Source organism: Budorcas taxicolor, chromosome 8 (genome assembly GCF_023091745.1).
Source record: "Budorcas taxicolor isolate Tak-1 chromosome 8, Takin1.1, whole genome shotgun sequence".
NCBI classification, from domain to species: domain Eukaryota; kingdom Metazoa; phylum Chordata; class Mammalia; order Artiodactyla; family Bovidae; genus Budorcas; species Budorcas taxicolor.
The window spans coordinates 5,187,905-5,210,052 of record NC_068917.1 but is presented as its reverse complement, the minus strand read 5'-3'; the positions used below and the strand labels follow the sequence as shown (position 1 = coordinate 5,210,052).

General features: G+C 39.9%; 1 pseudogene; it reads left to right on the top strand.

Moving 5' to 3' along the window:
• The window catches only part of LOC128052279 (kynurenine/alpha-aminoadipate aminotransferase, mitochondrial-like), a 32,795-nt pseudogene extending 16,035 nt beyond the window's left edge, over window positions 1-16,760 (top strand).
• Window positions 16,761-22,148: the final 5,388 nt, after the last annotated feature.

Sequence of the window (22,148 nt, the reverse complement as noted above, 5' to 3'; positions counted from 1 at the left end):
TTCCCTGTCTCTCTCTCTCAAACGTCAGCCTCCTCAACCATCTGCTGGGCCCTCAGAACCTCCCACCTAATCCTCCTCTGGTCACTATCTAGGAGCTCAGGTTCTGTCTTTACCACCAGAATGAAAGTTCTGTGAGGACAGAGCCTTTAGGGCTGGTTCCCCCTCCTAGGACAGTGGGGACTCAGTAGCTGCTGGGATGATTGAATGAGTGAATACAAAGAACTCTGATTCCAAGTGATTTTCATCTTAGATAGCTCAAGAAATAAATATGCTCCTTTAACCATTTTGTAGCTTGCAAGAAAATATGACTTCCTCATCACAGACGATCCTTACTATTTTATGCAGTTCAACAAGGTAAGTGATGGTGTCAACTCCACACACAATCAGTAGATAAGTGGTTGTAAGTTATTGCATTGTTTTGATTTTAACCTGGGTCCTGAGTGTTTTCATCCCTGGAGCCTTACTCTTTTTCTAGAAATTCCCTACTTTTAGAACAGTGGCTGGCTCTCTGTGTCAGGCACACGAAGGAACACGTGAGTGAAGATGAGTGTCGTCTTGACTCCACATCCTGACCGTAGTTCCACAGACATGGAACCAGAGATGTGGAGTGGGTGTCTCCTGGGGTGTCAGCCTCAGTCTCTCAGGGGAGGCTGATGGGTTGGAGGACTTGGGAGCCGTGGTCAGAGAGAAGGCGGAGGGCTGTGCTCAGTCAGTGATGTCCTGTGAGCAGAGGAGGGCATTCCTAGCATCATGCTCCCTGCCTGCCATCCCTGTCGCGTAGGGACGGGAAGGCACCTGCACAATAAAGGACTTCCAGATCCTTCCCCAGTGTCCACGTGCACCCCTGTCCCCGAGCATTGTTCCCTAGGAGACAACAGTAATGGCACAGACGCCAACGCCCGGTTCCTCAAAATCTAACACTAGAAATGCTCTCAGGGCTGCAGAGAACAGACACACGGATTCAGTCCCCACTACAAATCTACTGCAAAGAAACACAACTCCTGGCTTTGTATCTATTTGCCTGACTGTCATGTCTGCCTGCCACCCACCCTAAACACAACCATGGCCCCCTTCCCTGTGGGCACTTACTTTGAAATAAACATGGAAGATTCAGCATTGCATACTGACTACATGGCTCATCTTCATTTATACTTTTTCAGGGCTTCTAGTTTTTCTAAGGGTCAGCATCCCCTTTCTAAACAGCCCTGCATGCTGATGACCCTCTTTGTTGTGGTCTTTTCCAAACTAGTTTTCCTGGAATCCTTCCTAGAAAACTGTTCATCCTGGACCTCAAGCCTTGGGACAAGGAGGTCCTATGTGAAGTTTCCCCACTCTGCACAAAGTAGGAATACAGACTCTAACAGATATAAATATGTATTTACCTTCCATTTCAAGCCCTGGGCACCAACATTTCTCTCCATGGAAGTGGATGGCTGTGTCATCCGAGCTGACTCTTTTTCCAAAGTCCTGTCCTCGGGGTAAGGCCCTGGCTCTGCCTTCAGGCTGCAGATAAAGGTGACAGGGGCTGCCCCTCAGCATCTTTAGTGCAGACAGTTCTTCTCACCTAAGATGCTTGCATACACTCACCCTAACACATCTGTTTGATTATTATTATTACTACCAGACTTTCTCCCAATCCATCCCCACTGGTCAAATTAAGTTATAGGTGTAGGGGGACTGGTCAGGTTTTTGGTTGCATGTATGAAAAAACACATTTAGAAATATATGGTCAGATATGCATTCTATTTTAAGTGTACAATTAAATTTAAATGTGTATTTTAAGTAAGAAGTAGTGTCACTAGAAGGTGTTAACTGTCTAGATTCCTTTGTCCCCAGGTTACAGCCTCCTTCCACATGAAATCAGCAATATGATGTTAACTGATGTAGCAGGATTGGGAATATGCCTTTTCTATCTTTGTGCAGGTTGAGAGTAGGGTTTATAACTGGTCCAAAGCCCTTGATCGAGAGAATTGTTTTACACACACAAGTTTCAGCAATGCACACCAGCACTTTTACTCAGGAAAGGACAATTTAGGAAACAGGAATGTTTAAAGTCAGATCATAAAATGGATGCGGGCAAATAAGACAAGGTGCAGGTGTCAGGGAGCGAAGTCACTGACTGCTTCTCTATTTTCCTATGGGCTGAATTAGAAGATCAGATACCACAGATGTTTGCTCCAAAAGGCAAAAGACATTTAAATATACCTGAGCTGTTTCAAGCTGTAGACCAAGCTCCTAGAGTCAGAGATCTTATTCATGTTGTATCGTGGCATCTAGCCCAGGAACCCCATAAAAACTCATCAGGACGGAAGAGGTTTGATGAAGTAACACACCATTATTTCAAGGGGCCATGCAGAGCGGCAGTTATTGAATGGATCTGGGCCTGGACATTCTGATTTGAGTCCAGGATTTGTGACCAGCAGTGATCACAGGAAATTTAACTTCACCTAATGCCTCAGTCTCAATATGAGTAGAGAGAAATAATGGCCTGTCTAATAAGGGTATTGCAAAGACCAACTTTGCTAAAATATATGGTACAGCAGTTTCTCGCATATACCAAGGACCATATAAATATTTGTTATTTTCATTATTATTGTTGTCATTGTTATTAAGCAACATTGTTATAAGTCATTGGCCCTATAAAGCTTGGTGCAGCTTATTGCATCCTCTTAGTGTGGTTTGTACATAATCAAGAGTGATTTGCTGTTATATTTGACAAAAAGTACATTTTAGAGGATGAACCTTGTTACTGTCTCATGCCTTTTAGCTCCTGGTATCACAGCTTCTACATCAGTGGGGAGAAGAGGGCTTTCTAGCTCACATCGACAGGTACTGTATTTTAGGTTCCATAGTTTATATAGAATGCACTTCACTTGATTAATTTTCTATTTTGAATTATTCCAAAATAATGGAAAAATCACAATGATACAAAGTTTACTACCTGACAGGTCAAACAAATGTGCTCTGTTCCTTCATTGAGTTTCAACATTTTCATCAAAATACAAAACAGGTTCTTATAGACTGGACTCCAGAGCCTTTTGGTTTCTGCAATCAGTGTAGCAAACACATATTTTTCATTGTTTTCTTCCTCTAGGGTTATTGATTTCTACCGGGAGCAGAGGGATGCATTACTGGCAGCGGCAGACAAGTGGTTAAGTGGTGAGTGGAACACACATCCTGTCCTGGGATGAGCAGTCGTCCTTCTATGAGTGAGTGATACCACAGAGTATTGTTAATAACCGTGGGGAAGGAAATAGGGTCCAGGCCTATTCTGGTCAAGAAAATGTTACTCTAGGGTTTCCCTGGAGTGCAGTGGTTAAGAATATACCTTGCAATGCAGGGGACACCTGTTCAATCCCTGTGCTAGGAAGATTCCATATGCCCCAGGCAGCTAAGCCCAGGCACCACAACTGTCAAACTGGCACTCCAGAGCCCATGCTCTGCAGCATGAGAAGCCACCACAGTGAGAAGCCTGTGCACTGCACCTAGAATGGCCCCTGCTTACCACAACCAGAGAAAGCCCACTCGCAGCAGCAAAGAGGCAACACATCAGAAATAAGTACTTTTTAAAAACGAAAGTGGTACCCTATAAACAATGTCAGAAGCAACAGCAATAACCCTGCCACAATCACAGCATTTCTACTACACCTAACTGCTGCACAGAGTATGTGGTTTAAAGAAGAAAAGACCAATTAATCTAACAATCAACCAGCAATAACCTACTGAGAGCCAAATAAAGCCTTTTGGTTCTCTGAACCAAAAAGGTTTTCAAATGTTGCTCCAAAGAGAAGAGGAATTGTGAGATCAACAACATAATTCTTTCCTGACTCTATAAAAACAAAATACTACAATCTTTGGCAGGTTTTTCATTACGTATGATTTGCCTTTTAATCATTAACTTCATTTATCTACTATCTCATCTTTTCTATTGCTAATTTGATTTCAGGATGGTTTAGATTTAATTTTCTATTAAGGAAAAAAGTAAAATGAATTTCATGGCTTTAATTACACCACTAAAAATGCCTTTGGCAAAAATAACAGTAAATACACAGTGAAGTGAAAGTGGCTAAGTCCGACTCTACGAGACCCTGTGGACTGTAGCCCACCAGGCTCCTCTGTCCATGGGATTCTCCAGGCAAGAACACTGGAGCGGGTTGCCATTCCCTTCTCCAGGGATCTTTCTGACCCAGGGATCAAACCCAGGTCTCCTGCATTGCTGGTGGACTCCACAGGACTCAGCCACCTGGGAAGCCCTAATATAAGGTATCAATTCCTTATTTCACTCATACCTTCTTCCCTATGATGTCCTGGTAAAAATACAATTAGTATTTTTTATAAAGTACTATTTTACCACACTGTAAAGTTGAAAAAAGGTTTTAATCAACAGCAAGTTCTTTTTTTTTAAATGGTAATAATTAAAACCAAAATAATTTTGTTCCTTGGTTTCTCTATCCTTATATTCAATGAAACATAAAGCCTACAAATGCACCTAGAATTCCTTGATTTTAAATATTACTTTTATAACTAATTATATTCTGATAAAAATGTCAATTCATTACACATCTGAACAATTTACTGAAACACTAGTAAGATTCTAGAAGGAGTTGAGGAATCCTCTCCTACAATTTGAAGGAAACATGTGTGTCTTAGGGACAGCTCTAAGGAAGAAAGATGGGTATGACATAGGAGTTCCTGCATGGCCCTCAGCTCAGTTCAGTTCAGTCGCTCAGTCGTGTCCGACTCTTTGCGACCCCATGAATCGCAGCACGCCAGGCCTCCCTGTCCATCACCAACTCCCGGAGTTCACTCAGACTCACGTCCATCGAGTCCGTGATGCCATCCAGCCATCTCATCCTCGGTGGTCCCCTTTTCCTCCCGCCCCCAATCCCTCCCAGCATCAAAGTCTTTTCCAATGAGTCAACACTTCGCATGAGGTGACCAAAGTACTGGAGTTTCAGCTTTAGCATCATTCCTTCCAAAGAAATCCCAGGGTTGATCTCCTTCAGAATGGACTAGTTGGATCTCCTTGCAGTCCAAGGGACTCTCAAGAGTCTTCTCCAACACCACAGTTCGAAAGCATCAATTCTTCGGTGCTCGGCCTTCTTCACAGTCCAACTCTCACATCCATACATGACCACAGGAAAAACCATAGCCTTGACTAGATGGACCTTAGTCAGCAAAGTAATGTCTCTGCTTTTGAATATGCTATCTAGGTTGGTCATAACTTTTCTTCCAAGGAGTAAGCGTCTTTTAATTTCATGGCTGCAGTCACCATCTGCAGTGATTTTGGAGCCCAAAAATATAAAGTCTGACACTGTTTCCACTGTTTCCCCATCTATTTCCCATGAAGTGATGGGACTGGATGCCATGATCTTCATTTTCTGAATGTTGAGCTTTAAGCCAACTTTTTCACTCTCCACTTTCACTTTCATCAAGAGGCTTCTTAGTTCCTCTTCACTTTCTGCCATAAGGGTGGTGTCATCTGCTTATCTGAGGTTATTGAGATTTCTCCTGGCAATCTTGATTCCAGCTTGTGTTTCTTCCAGCCTAGCATTTCTCACGATGTACTCTGCATGGCCCTAAAACCCACTAAAATCCTATACATACACATGAGTCCTCTTTCTCCCTTTCTTCTTTCAAAACTTCCCGTCACTTTTTGAAATAAAACTCAGAACATCCAATTTCAGGACTCATAAAAATATATTTTTTTAAATTCTGTCACTGAAGGAACTTTTTTGGAAATGCTAGTTTATAGTTACTGTCACTTGTCATTTAAGTGATATAACTGACATCATGAAAACTGGACTCAGAAAATATTTCTTCTCTTCTTTTCTTTGTAGGTTTGGCAGAATGGCAAGTTCCTAATGCTGGAATGTTTCTGTGGGTGAAAATTAAGGGCATTCATGATGTAAGAAAACTGATTGAAGAAAAAGCCGTTAAGAATGAGGTAAGACAGGAGGAAAAGTTAAACTTTTTCTGTAATTTCTTAATAAAAATTATAAGATGTTTATCATTGCCAACTAGCACAAGGCATTACATTTGCTTATCAGATACATTATCTCATTAAGATCACAATAGATTTTGGGTTACAGAATTAGTCTCCTAAGTAGGGGAAATACAGTCATTCAGCTCAGCTACTGGTTAGCTTAGTGGCCAAGAGCACAGTTTCGGGAGCCACAGTCCTTGGGTGTGATCCCCAGCTCCAGCCCTTCATGATATGTGGTGTTGAGTGAGGTGTCCTCCTTGAGTCTCATCTGAAAAAAAGAAGATAATAGGAATCTCTCCTTCTTACGATGGCTATGATGAAAGGAGTCAACTTGGAGAAAACTCCTAGACTAATGCCTGGCACATAGTAAATACTTGATAAGTGTTAGCCATTATTATTTAAAATAGAAGTAAAGCATACTCAGGGTGGCACTGTACTTCATTGAAGAATGTCACTTTTTAATTTTTATTTTATATTGAGGTATAGTTGGTTTACAGTGCTGTGTTAGTTTCAGGCACACAGAAAATTGATTCAGTTATATGTATGCATATATTTATGCTTTTCAAATTCTTTTCCCATATAGGTTATTCTGAGATACTGAGTCAATTGCTTGTGCTATACAAGTAGGTTCTTATGGATTATTTTACATATGGATTGGAGAAGGAAAGGGCAACCCACTCCAGTGTTCTTGCCTGGAGAATCCCAGGGATGGGAGAGCCTGGTGGGCTGCCGTCTACAGGGTCGCACAGAGTCGGACACGACTGAAGCGACTTAGCAGCAGCAGCAGTGTGTATATGTTAATTCCAACCTCCTGATTTATCCTTTCCACACACACCCCCAACATTTCCCCTTTGGTAAACTTTTCTAAATCTTCGAGTCTGTTTCCGCTTTATAAATAAGTTCATATGTATCATTTCTTTTAGATTCCACATACAGTTTAATCACATATTTGTTTTTCTCGGTGTGATTTCACTTAGTGTGACAATCTCCAGGTGTATCCGTGCTGCAGATGGCATTATTATATACATTTTTAGGGCTGAGTAATAGTACCACATCTTCTTTATCCATTCCTCTGTTGATGGATGTTTAGGTTGCTTCCACATTTTGACTACTGTCTATAGTGCTTCAGTGAACAGTGAGGCACGTATAACTTTTTGAATTTTGGTTTTCTCCAGACATTTTCCCTGAAGTGGGACTGCTGAATCATACAGGAGCTCTATTTTCAGTTTTTTAAGGAATCTCAATACTATTCTCCATAGTGACTATACCAATTTACTTTCCCACCAACAGTGTAGGAGTGTTCCTTTTTCTCCACACCCTCTCTACCACTTATTGTTGGTAAAATTTTTGATGATGGCCATTCTGACCTGTGTGAGGTCATTCCTTATCGTAGTTTTTATTTTTCATTTCTCTAGTAATTAGTGATGTTAAGCATCTCTACATGTATTTTTTGGCCATTTGTATGTATTCTTTGGAGAAATGTCTATTTAGATCTTTGGTCCATTTTTTTATTGGGTTGTTTGATCTTTCTGATACTGAGCTCATGCGTTGTTTCTATATTTTGGAGATTAATCCCCTGTCAGTCACAGTGTTTGAAAATATTTTCTTTCATTCCATTGACTGACCTTTTATTTTGTTAATGGTTTCCTTTGCTGAATAAGCTTTTAAGTTTAATTAGGTCCTATTTGTTTATTTTGCTTTTGTTTCCCTTACTGTAAGAGGTAAATCCAAAAACATATTATTGAAATTTATGTCAGAGAGTGTTCTGCCTATGTTTTCCTCTCAGAGTTTTATAATTTCTGGTCTTACATTTAGGTCTTTAATAAATTTTGAGTTTATGATTGTGTATAGTGTTACAGAATGTCCTAATTTTGTTTCTTTATATGTATCTGTCTGGTTTTCCCAGTACCATTTATTGAGGAGACTGTCTTCTCTCCATTTTATAGTCTTGCCCCTTTTGTCATAGATTAATGGATCATAGGTGCATGAGTTTACTTCAGGGCTTTCCATACTGTTCCATTCATCTATATTTCTGTTTTTCTCACCAGTACCACACTGTCTTAATTACTGTAGCTTTGAATTATAGTCTGAAGTTAAGGCCCCCAAGTCCTTGACCTCCCTTTTTCTTTCTCAGGATTGCTTTGGCTATTTGGGGTCTTTTGTGTTCCCATATATATCTTAAGATTTATTTACTCTATGTCTGCAAAAAAAAAAAATGCCACTGGCAATTTGATAGGTATTGCATTAAACTTGTAGATTGTCTTCGGTAGTATAGTCATTTCAACAATATTGATTCTTCTAGTCCAAGAACATGGTGGTGTATCTTTTTATCTGTTTGTGTCATCTTTGATTTCTTTCATTAGCATCTCATACTTTTGAAGTTCAGGTCTTTTGAGGCCTTGGTTAGGTATGTTGCCTAGTCATATCCAACTCTTTGCAACCTCATGGACTGTGCCTGCCAGGCTCCGCTGTCCATGGGGATTCTCTAGGCAAGAATACTGGAGTGATTTGCCACACCCTCTTCCAGTGGTTAGGTATACTCTTATGTATTTTATTCTTTTCAATGAGATGGTAAATGTGATTAATCCTTAATTTCTCTTTCTGATCTTTCATTATTAGAGTATGGAAGTTAACAGATTTCTATGCATTAATTTGTACCCTGCAACTTTACCAAATTCATTGATGAGCTCTAGTAGTTTTCTAGTAGCATCTTTAGGATTTTCTATATATAGTACCATGTCATCTGCAAACAATTTTAGTTTTACTTTTTCCTTTCCGATTAGGATTCATTTCTTTGTCTTCAATTCGATTACTATGTATCTCAGTGTGTTCCCCCTTGGGTTTATCCTGTATGGGACTCTGTACTTTCTGGACTTGGGTGAATGTTTTCTTTCCTACATTAGGGAAATTTTCTGCTATTTTCTCTTCAAATACTTTCTCGGTCCCTTGCTCTCCCGCTTCTCCTTCTGGGACCCCTATAATGCTAATGCTGGTGCATTTAAAGTTTTCCCAGAGATGTCAAACTGTCCTCATGTCTTTTCATTTTTTTTCTTTAATCTGTTCTGTGACAGTGATTTTCACTGTCCTCTCTTCCAGCTCACTTATTCATTCTTCTGCCTCATTTATTCTGCTATTGATTCCTTCTAGTGTACTTTTCTTTTCAGTTATTGTATTGTTCAACTCACTTCTTTATGTCTTCTAGATCTTGGTTAAACATTTTTGCACCTTCTTGTTCTGTGCCTCTATTCTTTTTCTGAGATCTAGAATCATCTTTAGTGCCATTCCTCTGAATTTTAGCGGGGTAGATTGCCTATCCCCACTTCACTTGGTTGTTCTGAGGTTTCATCTTGTTCCTTCATCTGGAGCACATTCCTCCACCATCTCACTTTGTCTAACTTTCTGTGTTTGCAGTTCTCATTCAGCAGGTTGCAGGGCTGTAGTGCTTCTTTGCTTCTGGTGTTAGCCCTCTGGCAGATGAGGCAGGTATAAGATACTTATCCAGGCTTCCTGCTGGAAGGGGAGGTTTCCTGCCCACTAGCAGACAGGGCCATGTAAAGGGGTGTGTTCAGAGGTAGTTGTGAGCTGAGAAAGATTTTAGGCAGTCTGTCTGCTGATGGGTGGGGCTGTGTTTCCATCCTATTGGTTCTGTGACCTGAGGTGTCCCAGCACTGCAGCCACTGTTGGGTGGGGCCAGTCTTGGTGTCAAGGTGACAACCTCCGGGACAGACCATGCCAATGAGTACTCCCCAGTACCACTGCCACCAGTGTCTTTGCCCCTACATTAAGCTACGTCTGCCTCCCACTCACCACCCCCCAGTAGACCCACCAAGACATACAGATAGGTGTAGCCCAGGCTCCTGTGAAGTCACTGCTTTTACCTCTGGGTGCTAGTGCGCCTGAAACCTTCTTTGTGCCATTCAAAGGTGGAGTTTCTGTCCCCTTCAAAGCTGTGGAACTCCTGCAATCATGCCCTGCTGGCCTTCAAAGACAAATGCTCTAGTGGAGCTCCTCCCCCTGATGCTACGGAGAATCTGGTGGGGGTCTCAGAACTCTCACTCCTGTGGGAGAACCTTTGAGCTGTAATTATTTTCCAGCTTGTGGGTCACCCACCTGGCAGGTTTGAGATTTGATTATCTCACAAATGCACCCCTCCCAGCATCTTGTTGTGGTTTCTTCTTTGACTTTGAATATGGAAATATCTTTTTATTGTGGGCTCCAGTCCATTTTGTTGATGGTTGTTCAGCAGTTAGTTGTGATTTTTGTGTTTTCATGAGAGGAAGTAAACTCAAGTCCTTTTATTCCACCATGTTCTGTGTTACTTCTGAATTTTTTTAAATAGCCCATAATTTTACCACCCAGGTTTTTTGACCATTTATGGTAATTTTCTTGAAGAGCTTGTATGTATCTAATTTTTTTTAATGAAATGAAATTATTTTTTTACTAAAGTATAGTTCATTGACAATATTACATTAGTTTCAGGTGCACAATATGGTGATTCAATACTTCTAAAATTATACTCTTTGCAAAGTTAATATAAAACATTAGCTATATTCCCTATACTGTATAATATATCCTTATGTTATTTCTTTTATACATAATAGTTTATACCTCTTAATCCTCTACTCCTATCCTGCCCCTCCTCCCATCCCTCTCACCACCAGTAACCACAAGTTTGTTTTCTATATCTATGAGCTTATTTCTTTTTGTTATATTTATTCATTTGTTTTAGGTTCTGCATAGAAGCGATAACATACGGCAATTTTCTATCTCTGACTCATTTCACTAAGCATAATACTCTCCAAATCTGTCCATATTGTCACAAATGGCAGGGTTTAATTCCCTTGTATGGCTGAGTAGTATTCCATCATAGGCATATACCACAAATTCTTTATCCATTCATCTGCAAATGGATATTTATGTTGCTTCCATATCTTGGCAATTGTAAATAATGCTCCTATAAATATAGGCACCCATGTATCTTTTAAAATTAATATTTAAATTATTATATATATACCCAGGAATAGAATTTCAGGAACACAGCATAGGTCTATTTTAGTTGTTTGAGAAATCTCATACAGGTTTCTAAAATAGCTACTCCAGTTGAAATTTCTACCGATAGTTTACGACAGTTCCCTTTTCTCCACAGCCTCAACAACAGTTTTTATTTGTGGTTTTTTTGATGAGAGCCATTCGGAGAGGTATGACATGATATTTCATTGTGCTTTGATTTGCATTTCCCAGATGACTAATGATGTGCAGCATCTTTTCATGTGCCTATTGGCAATCAGCATATCTTCTTTGGAAAATGGCTATTTGGGTCTACTGCTGTTTTTTTAACAGGACTTTTAATTTGTTTGATATAGCTATACATTTATTTTACATGATTAAAATTACATGGAAAGATTTTCATCCACCTTTTTTCACTTAATTAGTCTGCAAGGATGTCTGTACATTTTGTACTTAAACCATAAGTCTATTGAGATTTCATTTAGGGACATAAATAAAGCTGAAAAATCTAAAAATTTTTTGTGCAGCTCCCCAATTTATAAAATAAATCATCCTTTCAACATTAATTTTTTAAACATATTCATCAGTCTTATGTAAACACTAAGATATGTTTCTAGTATCATGTTTGTCTTGAGGTACTAAGTACAAGAGAAAAACCATGTTGATGCTAGCAAAGTCCTATGCTAGAACATAAGCGACAAGGCAGGCTAGCAGTCAGAGCAGGAAAATGGCTGTCTGGAAGCAAAAGCAAATCCACTCTCCTGGGAAACTCGCTCACCCCCTCTAACCATCATCCTTGAGTGCAAGACCCATGCTTTATCGATTCTTATAATGGTAATGACAGCACATGGTAATTGCTTAATAAATACTTACATGACTTGAAGAATTACATTTTAGTTTAACAAGTCATTTTGGACCTCTCACAGGAGAAGATGAAGTGCATGTCCTTCTACTCTGCATTCTCATTGTATCAAATTGAAGAAAGTAGGAAAAATCACTAAACCATTCAGGTATAACCTAAATCAAATCCCTTACAATTATACAGTAGAAGTGACAATTATATTCAAGGGATTAGATCTGATAGACAGAGTGCTTGAAGAACTATGGGCAGAGGTTCATGACATTGTACAGGAGGCAGTGATCAAGAGCATCCCAAGAAAAACAAATGCAAAAAGGCAAAATGATTGTCTGAGGAGGCCTTACAAATAGCTGTGAAGAGATGAGAAGCTAAAGGCAAAGGAGAAAAGGAAAGATATATCCATCTGAATGCAGAGTTCCAAAGAATAGCAAGAAGAGATAAGAAAGCCTTCCTTGGTGATTAATACAAAGAAATAGAGGAAAACAATACAATGGGAAAGACTAGAGATCTCTTCAAGAAAATTAGAGATACCAAGGGAACATTTCATGCAAACATGGGCACAATAAAGGAAAAAGATTGTTTCGGACCTAATGGAAGCAGAAGATATTAAGCAGAGGTGGCAAGAATACACAGAAAATTTATACAAAAACAATCTTCATGACCCAGATAACCTAGAGCCAGACATCCTGGAATGTGAAGTCAAGTGGGCCTTAGGAAGCATCACTACAAACAAAGCTAGTGGAGGTGCTGGAATTCTAGTTGAGCTATTTCAAACCCTAAAAGATGATGCTGTGAAAGTGTTGCACTCAATATGCCAGCAAATTTGGAAAACTCAGCAGTGGCCACAGGACTGGAAAAGGTCAGTTTTCATTCCAATCCCAAAGAAGGCAAGGCAAAAGAATGTTCAAACTACTGCACAATTGCACTCATCTCACACGCTAGCAAAATAATGCTCAAAATTCTCCAAGCCAGGCTTCAACAGTATGTGAAGCGTGAACTTCCAGATGTCCAAGCTGGATTTGGAAAAGGCAGAGGAACCAGAAATAAAATTTCCAACATCCATGGGATCATTGAAAAGGCAAGAGGGTTCCAGAAAAACATCTATTTCTGCTTTATTGACTATGCCAAAGCCTTTGACTGTGTGGATCACAACAAACTGTGGGAAATTCTTAAAGAAATGGGAATACCAGACCACCTTACCTGTCTCCTGAGAAATCCGTATGCAGGTGAAGAAGCAACAGTTAGAACTGGACGTGGAACAACAGACTAGTTTCAAATTGGGAAAGGAGTACGTCAAGGCTGTATATTGTCACCCTGCTCATTTAACTTCTATGCAAGAGTACATCATGCAAAATGCTGGGCTGGATGAAGCACAAGCTGGAATCAAGATTGCTGGGAGAAATATCAATAAGCTCAGATATGCAGATGACACCACACTTATGGCAGAAAGTGAAGAACTAAAGGGCCTTTTGATGAATGTGAAAGAGGAAGTGAAAAAGTTGACTTAAAACTCAACATTCAGAAAACTAAGATCATGGCATCTGGTCCCATCACTTCATGGGAAATCTATGGGGAAATAGTGGAAACAGTGTCAGATTTTATTTTGGGGGGCTCCAAAATTACTGCAGATGGTGATTGCAGCCATGAAATTAAAAGACGCTTACTCCTTGGAAGGAAAGTTATAACCAACCTAGACAGCATATTAAAAAGCAGAGACATTACTTTACCAACTAAGGTCTGTCTAGTCAAGGCTATGGTTTTTTCAGTGGACATGTATGGATGTGAGAGTTGGACTGTGAAGAAAGCTGAGTGCCAAAGAATTGATGCTTTTGAACTGTGGTGTTGGAGAAGACTCTTGAGAGTCCCTTGGATTGCAATGAGATCAAACCAGTCAATCCTCAAGGAAATAAGTCTTGAATATTGTGTGGAAGGACTGATGTTGAAGCTGAAGCTCCAGTACTTTGGCCACCTGATGTGAAGAACTGACTGAATGGAAAAGACCCTGATGCTGGGAAAGATTGAAGGCGGGAGGAGAAAAAGGGATGACAGAGGATGAGATGGTTGGATAGCATCACCGACTCAATGGACATGAGTTTGAGCAAGCTGTGGGAGCTGGTGATGGACAGGGAAGCCCTCTGTGCTGCAGTCCATGGAGTCGCAAAGAGTCAGACATGACTGAGCAACTGAACTTATAATAAGTCAGTTTTATTACATTTTGTTTGCTTTCTTATCAATGCCATTATCATCCAGAATATTTGATAAGTGGCTATTTGTGCATATCCCTGAACTAAGAGCTAAGGATAGAGACTTCCTATTTTATAGTCGTTTTCTTCAGTCCCCTTCACTTATTCCATTAACCCTGCGGCATGTACTTTAACTTCTAAATAATCTGGAACTTTATCACTTCTGCCTTACACCAGATTTGTGCCATCATTCAAGGAGATTACCACCACTTCCTCCTTCTCTACAGAAACTCGCTTCTGGCACATCCCATAACTATTCTACGATATTGGGAGAAATTACATTTTCATTGTTAATGAAGACAAAAAACTCTTCTTCCACCTTGAAATCTTCTTCCCTTAGTTCCCCAAATCATTTCATTCCCAGTTCATCAAACTTCAGTGACCAGAGCCCAGATTTATAACAAGTAATAACAGTTACTTGAAGTTCGAGTATCATGATTTTACTAGACAACAATTCCAAAGACTTAACACAAGCCAAGTTTTATTTCTTTCTCCAGCACAATTTTCAGAGGCACGGTCTACAGGCCCTTCTGCTCCCTCCTTGAGTCAGAGACCTGGGCTCCGGCCACCGTCTTGCATGGCATTTCAATTCATGGACCACAATGGAAACAGCATGCAGAGGGTATGGCGGGTCACATGGGGAGATGTTCACAGGCCAGGCCAAAAACTAGCACCAAGACTTCCCCTCCCTGGTTGGGATTCAATCACTTGGCCGTGAGCATCTAGAAACAGGCTGGGAACAGTGTGTTTGCATGCCTAGGAAGCAGAGGACACTTGCTTGGGGGCAGCAAGCTGGCAGCCACAGAAGTCACAGAAAGGAGACGGTGTCCCAGAGTTTTGACAGAATTACTTGCCATTTTATTCCTCCAGTCTAAGTATTGTTTCCACCTCTTTGAGTGACCCATTTTCTTCACATCTTCAGGCCTCTTCACTCTGTATCTTCTCCCTAAAGGACTTTTCCTTACATTTTGTTTGGTCAATACCTACTTATCTTTGAAGTCCCAACTTAAAGGTCACTTCCAAACTTGATATCTCATAAAGAATATTTCATTGTTAGAATTTATTTTACTTTTCTAGTTATATTAGATGGTTATTATATTTATTACAATTTCTGTTGCCTGTAGGAACTGTCCTTCATCCATTAAAGCTAAAATTTAGAGTTTTCCTTCTGCTTCTGTGCATTATTTTAGGGTACAGAGAAGAGACAGGACTGTCATATTTATCCTAAATACTTTTCCTGTTTCTGTGCTTTTAGTTTTGTTTATTGTATGATATGCAGAATTTTTCTGTAAGTTGTTTTTTCTCTTGAAATTTTTTCATTGCTTTTAAACTCAGAAAGTCCTCTGACACTCTGAGGTTAGATTTACCTCTATTTTTATTTTTCCTTTAATTACCTATTTTCCAAAACTCTCAGATATTCATGCTTCCAGGATATGGTTTCTACATTGATAGTTCAGCTTCTTGCCCCTACTTCAGAGCATCCTTCTCTTCAGCTTCTCCAGAACAGATGGACATGGTGAGTTATCAATTTATTTTTTGTGTTCATTTTGTGAGTTACAACATTTTTTGATGTCTCTTCGGTTTCTGAAAAATGGGAATAATTGGAAAGTCATGAAGTACAACTCAAAGAAGTTGCCAGGCTTCTATGGAAAGGTGATGAGACCAACTTGGAGTTGAATTTTATTGATTCTGTGAGTAGATTTCAGACCTAACTCAACAGTGTTGACAGATCATCAGCATGTTATAAAGACAACCTCTTTCCCTCCTGCATAAAATTAACATGAGTCAGAGTACAAATTCATGAAGCCATTGGACTCTTTCTCTGAAGGAAAAATATCAACAAGGCTCAAATTGATGATAAGAATTAACTAATTGATTAATCAAAAAGTCCAGCTTTAATCAAGATAATATGAAGAAAAGAAGCAAGTTCCTAACTACTACCATGTCAGGAACTCACAGAAGAGCCATACACTGAAATCCAGTAACTGCAAGAAGAGTGTATACGTATCCTTGGAGATGGGATGTTTCTGGGTGTGGTTCTTGATTTACTTGCTTTCTCACATCATTAAATATGCTTTTCCTAAGTTATATATGAGTAGAGTTGGACAACTAAAACTATATATAAGGCATATGCAGATGAGAGAATATTTGAAAAAATAAAATAATTGGTTTTCTGGGAGAAAATGATGAGCTTGTGGGGAAAAAAAAAATTTCTTTTTAATGTCTGGGATTCTGACATGTTTCCATATATTAGTGGACATGATGGCATACAACCCAGATAAACCTGAGGTTAACCCTGAGCTTTCATTATCTGATCTCAACATAAGATGGGACTCCTTTTTAAAATTTTTAATGTTATGGCAGAATTCTCCTAAAGTCTCTTGAAAGTGAAAGTTGCTCAGTCAGGGCCAACTCATTGTGACCCCCATGGACTATATAGTCCATGGAATTCTCCAGGCCAGAATACTGGAGGGGGTACCCTTTTCCTTCTCCAGGGGATCTTCCCAACCCAGGGGTAGAACCCAGGTCTCCTGAGTTGTAGGTGGATTCTTTACCAGCTGAGCCACAAGGAAGCCCAAAAAGCATGTTAATTTCAGTAATTCTCCTCTCTGTCTTATTTTAGGCCTTTCAGTGATTAGCTTAACTTATAGAAGAACCTCTATGAAGAAATCAAACTCTTCGTAGCACTCACGGATTCAGATAAATTATTTCTGTTTTAGCAAGAAGAAATGATCATTGGTGTAAGACTTACAGATTGGGTTTCAACAAATATGTCACATTTGTAATAATTTAACTACACAACTTTTAAAGTGCCCTTGAAACCAGCAGAATGCCAAAATTTATTTATAATCCTTTTGATAAAATTTCAACCCCCAAAATGTTATCCTTATCAAGGGTTTTATTGTAAAGAACTCTATAGTCACTTTCTGCCTTTTCATACTTATTATAGTAAAATGCCAGGCTGGATGAAGCACAAGCTGGAATCAAGATTGCTGGGAGACATATCAATAACCTCAGATACACAGATGACACCACCCTTATGGCAGAAAGTGAAGAGGAATTAAAGAGCCTCTTGATGAAAGTGAAAGAGGAGAGTGAAAAAACTGGCTTAAAACTCAACATTCAAAAAACTAAGATCATGGCATCTGGTCCCATCACTTCATGGCAAACAGATGGGGAAACAGTGGAAACAGTGACAGTCTTTATTTTCTCAGGCTCCAAAATCACTGCAGATGGTGATTGCAGCCATGAAATTAAAAGACGTTTGCTCCTTGGAAGAAAAGTTATGACAAACCTAGACAGCATACAAAAAAGCAAAGACACTACTTTGCCAACAAAGGTCTGCCTAGTCAAAGCTATGGTTTTTCCAGTAGTCATGTATGGATGTGAGAGTTGGACTATAAAGAAAGCTGACCACCAAAGAATTGATGCTTCTGAACTGTGGTGTTGGAGAAGACTCTTGAGAGTCCCTTGGACTGCAAGGAGATCCAACCAGTCCATCCTCAAGAAAATCAATCCTGAATATTCATTGGAAGGATGGATGCTGAAGCTGAAACTCCAATACTTTTGCCACCTCAGGCAAAGAGCTGACTCATTTGAAAAGACCCTGATGCTGGGAAAGATTGAAGGCAGGAGAAGAAGGGGACAACAGAGGATGAGATGGTTGGATGGCATCACTAACTCAATGGACACGGGTTTGAGCAAGCTCTGGGAGTTAGTGATGGATGGGGAAGCCCTGCATGCTGCAGTCCATGGGGTCACAAAAAGTTGGACAAAACTAAGCAACTGAACTGATAGTCGCTTTATAATTTCCAGTAAATTTTCTTTGAAACTAATATTCTACAGTAAGTTATTTGTAAGAATATAGCTGAATTCAAAATGGTATATCATGTATACTCTATTTTTAATTAAATTTAATTAAAATGTATTGCAAAAGTTGTTAGAATTTGACCATTAGGCATAATTCTCAATTAGAGGATCATAGACATTATGCTATGGCATAGGAATCTCTTTAAAATAAAATTCAAAAACTAAACATACCTAAAGGTCTGCTTGCTAATTCTAAATGAGGACAAGAGATCAAGGACATAGAAAAAGGTACTAAATTGTATTTTTATGATACTACACAACATAGAGGAAAACAACAGAATGGGAAAGACTAGAGATCTCTTCAAGAAAATTAGAAATACCAAGGGAACATTTCATGCAAAGATGGGCTCGGTAAAGGACAGAAATTGTATGGACCTAACAGAAGCAGAAGATATTAAGAAGAGGTGGCAAGAATACACAGAAGAATTGTACAAAAAAGATCTTCACGACCCAGATAATCATGATGATGTGATCACTAATCTTGAGCCAGACATCTTGGAATCTGAAGTCAAGTGGGCCTTAGAGAGCATCACTACGAACAAAGCTAGTAGAGGTGATGGAATTCCAGTAGAGCTATTTCAAATCCTGAAAGATGATGCTGTGAAAGTGCTGCACTCAATATGCCAGCAAGTTTGGAAAACTCAGCAGTGGCCACAGGGCTGGAAAAGGTCAGTTTTCATTCCAATCCCAAAGAAAGACAATGCCAAAGAATGCTCAAACTACTGCACAGTTGCACTTATCTCACATGCTAGTAAAGTAATGCTCAAAATTCTCCAAGCCAAGCTTCAGCAATACATGAACCATGAACTCCCTGATGTTCAAGCTGGTTTTAGAAAAGGCAGAGGAACCAGAGATCAAATTGCCAACATCCGCTGGATCATCGAAAAAGCAAGAGAGTTCCAGGAAAACATCTATTTCTACTTTCTTGACTATGCCAACGCCTTTGACTGTGTGGATCACAATAAACTGTGGAAAATTCTGAAAGAGATGGGAATAACAGACCACCTAACCTGCCTCTTGAGGAATCTGTATGCAGGTCAGGAAGCAACTGTTAGAACTGGACATGGAACAACAGACTGGTTCCAAATAGGAAAAGGAGTACATCAAGGCTGTATATTGTCACCCTGCTTATTTAACTTATATGCAGAGTACATCATGAGAAACGCTGGACTGGAAGAAACACAAGCTGGAATCAAGATTGCCAGGAGAAATATCAATAACTTCAGATATGCAGATGACACCACCCTTATGGCAGAAAGTGAAGAGGAGCTAAAAAGGCTCTTGATGAAAGTGAAAGTGCAGAGTGAAAAAGTTGGCTTAAAGCTCAACATTCAGAAAACGAAGATCATGGCATCCGGTCCCATCACTTCATGGGAAATAGATGGGGAAACAGTAGAAACAGTGTCAGACTATTTTTTGGGGCTCCAAAATCACTGCAGATGGTGACTGCAGCCATGAAATTAAAAGATGCTTACTCCTTGGAAAGAAAGTTATGACCAACCTAGATAGTATATTCAGAAGCAGAGACATTACTTTACCAACTAAGGTCCGTCTAGTCAAGGCTATGGTTTTTCCTGTGGTCATGTATGGATATGAGAGTTGGACTGTGAAGAAGGCTGAGCACCGAAAAATTGATGCTTTTGAACTATGGTGTTGGAGAAGACTCTTGAGGGTCCCTTGGACTGCAAGGAGATCCAACCAGTCCATTCTGAAGGAGATCAACCCTGGGATTTCTTTGGAAGGAATGATGCTGAGGCTGAAGCTCCAGTACTTTGGACACCTCATGCGAAGAATTGACTCATTGGAAAAGACTCTGATGCTGGGAGGGATTGGGGGCAGGAGGAGAAGGGGACGACAGAGAATGAGGTGGCTGGATGGCATCACGGACTCGATGGACATGAGTCTGAGTGAACTCCGGGAGATGGTGTTGGACAGGGAGGCCTGGCGGGCTGCGATTCATGTGGTGGCAAAGAGTTGGACACAACTGAGTGACTCAACTGAACTGAACTGAACACAGCTTCAAAAATGTATTCATATCAGTTACATGATTTCTGGCTACTACACTCCTTTCAGGTACTTAGAACTTACTTTTTAATGATTTTCTTTCTCACCTTTATGATCGTAATTTTCCTCATCTGATTATTAAATATATGCTGATCTAAATGTTTTCAAACAATCCAGGAAGAACAAGCAATAAAGTTAACGTTGCTGGCTGTTTCAGCCTCAGCATCCATCATCCAGCCTTTTAGATGTTTCTGTGCATGTACGCATAATGTGTACAAGAATAGGATGTCATTAGGACAGTATCAGAAATACCCCGTATCTCTTTTCTGTTGCTGTAGAAAACTTTACCTACGTTCCATGATCTAGTCCTTATAAAGTTATCAGGTTCTTTGAGGAATTAGGACACTTATGTCACTGTTATTCCCACCCTCCTTATATATATAAATATCTCCATCATGGCTATTATTTCCCCAGCATCTGAATGAGCTGGAGCATTGAGTCCTGGTGAGAATCACTATGGTTATTTCAAGCTAACCTAAAATTAAGAGTTGTCAGGAGGTTCAGAGAGCCCCAGGCAGGATAAACCCAGGGAGGAACACACTGAGAAGCATAGTACTCAAATCGACAAAAGTAAAGAAAAAATAGTTAAAGTAATAAGGGAAAGGCAATAAATAATGTGCAAAGGAATCCCCATAAAATTGTTGGCTGGTTTCTCAACAGAAATTGTTCAGGTCAGAAGGGAGTGACATGATATATTTAAAGTGATGAAAGGGAAGGACTTACAACTGAGAATACTATACCCAGCAAGGCTCTCATGCAGATTCTACAGAGAAATGAAACGCTTTATAGACAAGCAAACGCTAAGAGAATTCAGCACCACCAGACCAACTTTACCGTCTGAGCCACCAGGGAATTCTTGGTGGCTCAGATGGTAAAGAATCTGCCAGCAATACAGGAGACCCAGGGTCAGGAAGATCTCTTGGAGAAAGGAATGGTTACCTACTTCAGTGTTCTTGCCTGGAGAATTCCATGAACAGAGGAGACTGGTGGGCTACAGTCCATTTGGTCACAGAGTCAGACACGACTGAGCAGCTAACACCTTTTTTTCACTTTCAGACCAACTTTGCAACAAATGCTAAAGGAACTGCTCTAGGTGGAAAAGAAAAGGCCACAACTAAAAACAAAGAAATTATGAATGGGAAAGCTCATCGGTAAAGGCAAACATACAGTAAATGCTTCTCACCAGCAATTATGAGAAGTGTACAGCATAGACGTAGGATACTGGAAATACCTTTGAAATTAAAAGACCAGTAACTTAAAACAATCTTGTACATAGATGGTATGTCAAAACCTCATGATAACCACAAACCAAAAATCTAAAATTGATACACACAAAAAAGAAAAAGGAATCTAAACACAACACCAAAGTTAGTCATCAAATCTCAAGAGAACAAAAGAAGAGGGGAAGAAGAAAGGTCTACAAAAACAAACCCCAAACAATTAATTAAATGTCAATAAGTTAGCATATTCAAAAGCAGAGATATTACTTTGCCAACTAAGGTCCATCTAGTCAAGGCTATGGTTTTCCTGTGGTCATGTATGGATGTAAGAGTTGGACTGTGAAGAAGGCTGAGCGCCGAAGAATTGATGCTTTTGAACTGTGGTGTTAGAGAAGACTCTTGAGAGTCCCTTGGACTGCAAGGAGATCCAACCAGTCCATTCTAAAGGAGATCAGCCCTGGGATTTCTTTGGAAGGAATGATGCTAAAGCTGAAACTCCAGTACTTTGGCCACCTCATGCGAAGAGTTGACTCATTGGAAAGGACTCTGATGCTGGGAGGGATTGGGGGCAGGAGGAGAAGGGGACGACAGAGGAGGAGATGGCTGGATGGCATCACCGACTCGATGGACGTGAGTCTGAGTGAACTCCGAGAGTTGGTGATGGACAGGGAGGCCTGGCATGCTGTGATTCATGGGGTCACAAAGAGTCGGATGCAACCGAGCAACTGAACTGAACTGAACTGAAGAACATATATACTGAAAATTACCTTAAATCTAAATGGATTAAATGCTTCAACCATAAGACAGACTAGCTGAATGGATACAAAAACAATACCTTATACATAAGAGACCCACTTCAGATCTAGGGACACACACAGACTGAAAGTGAGGAGACGGGA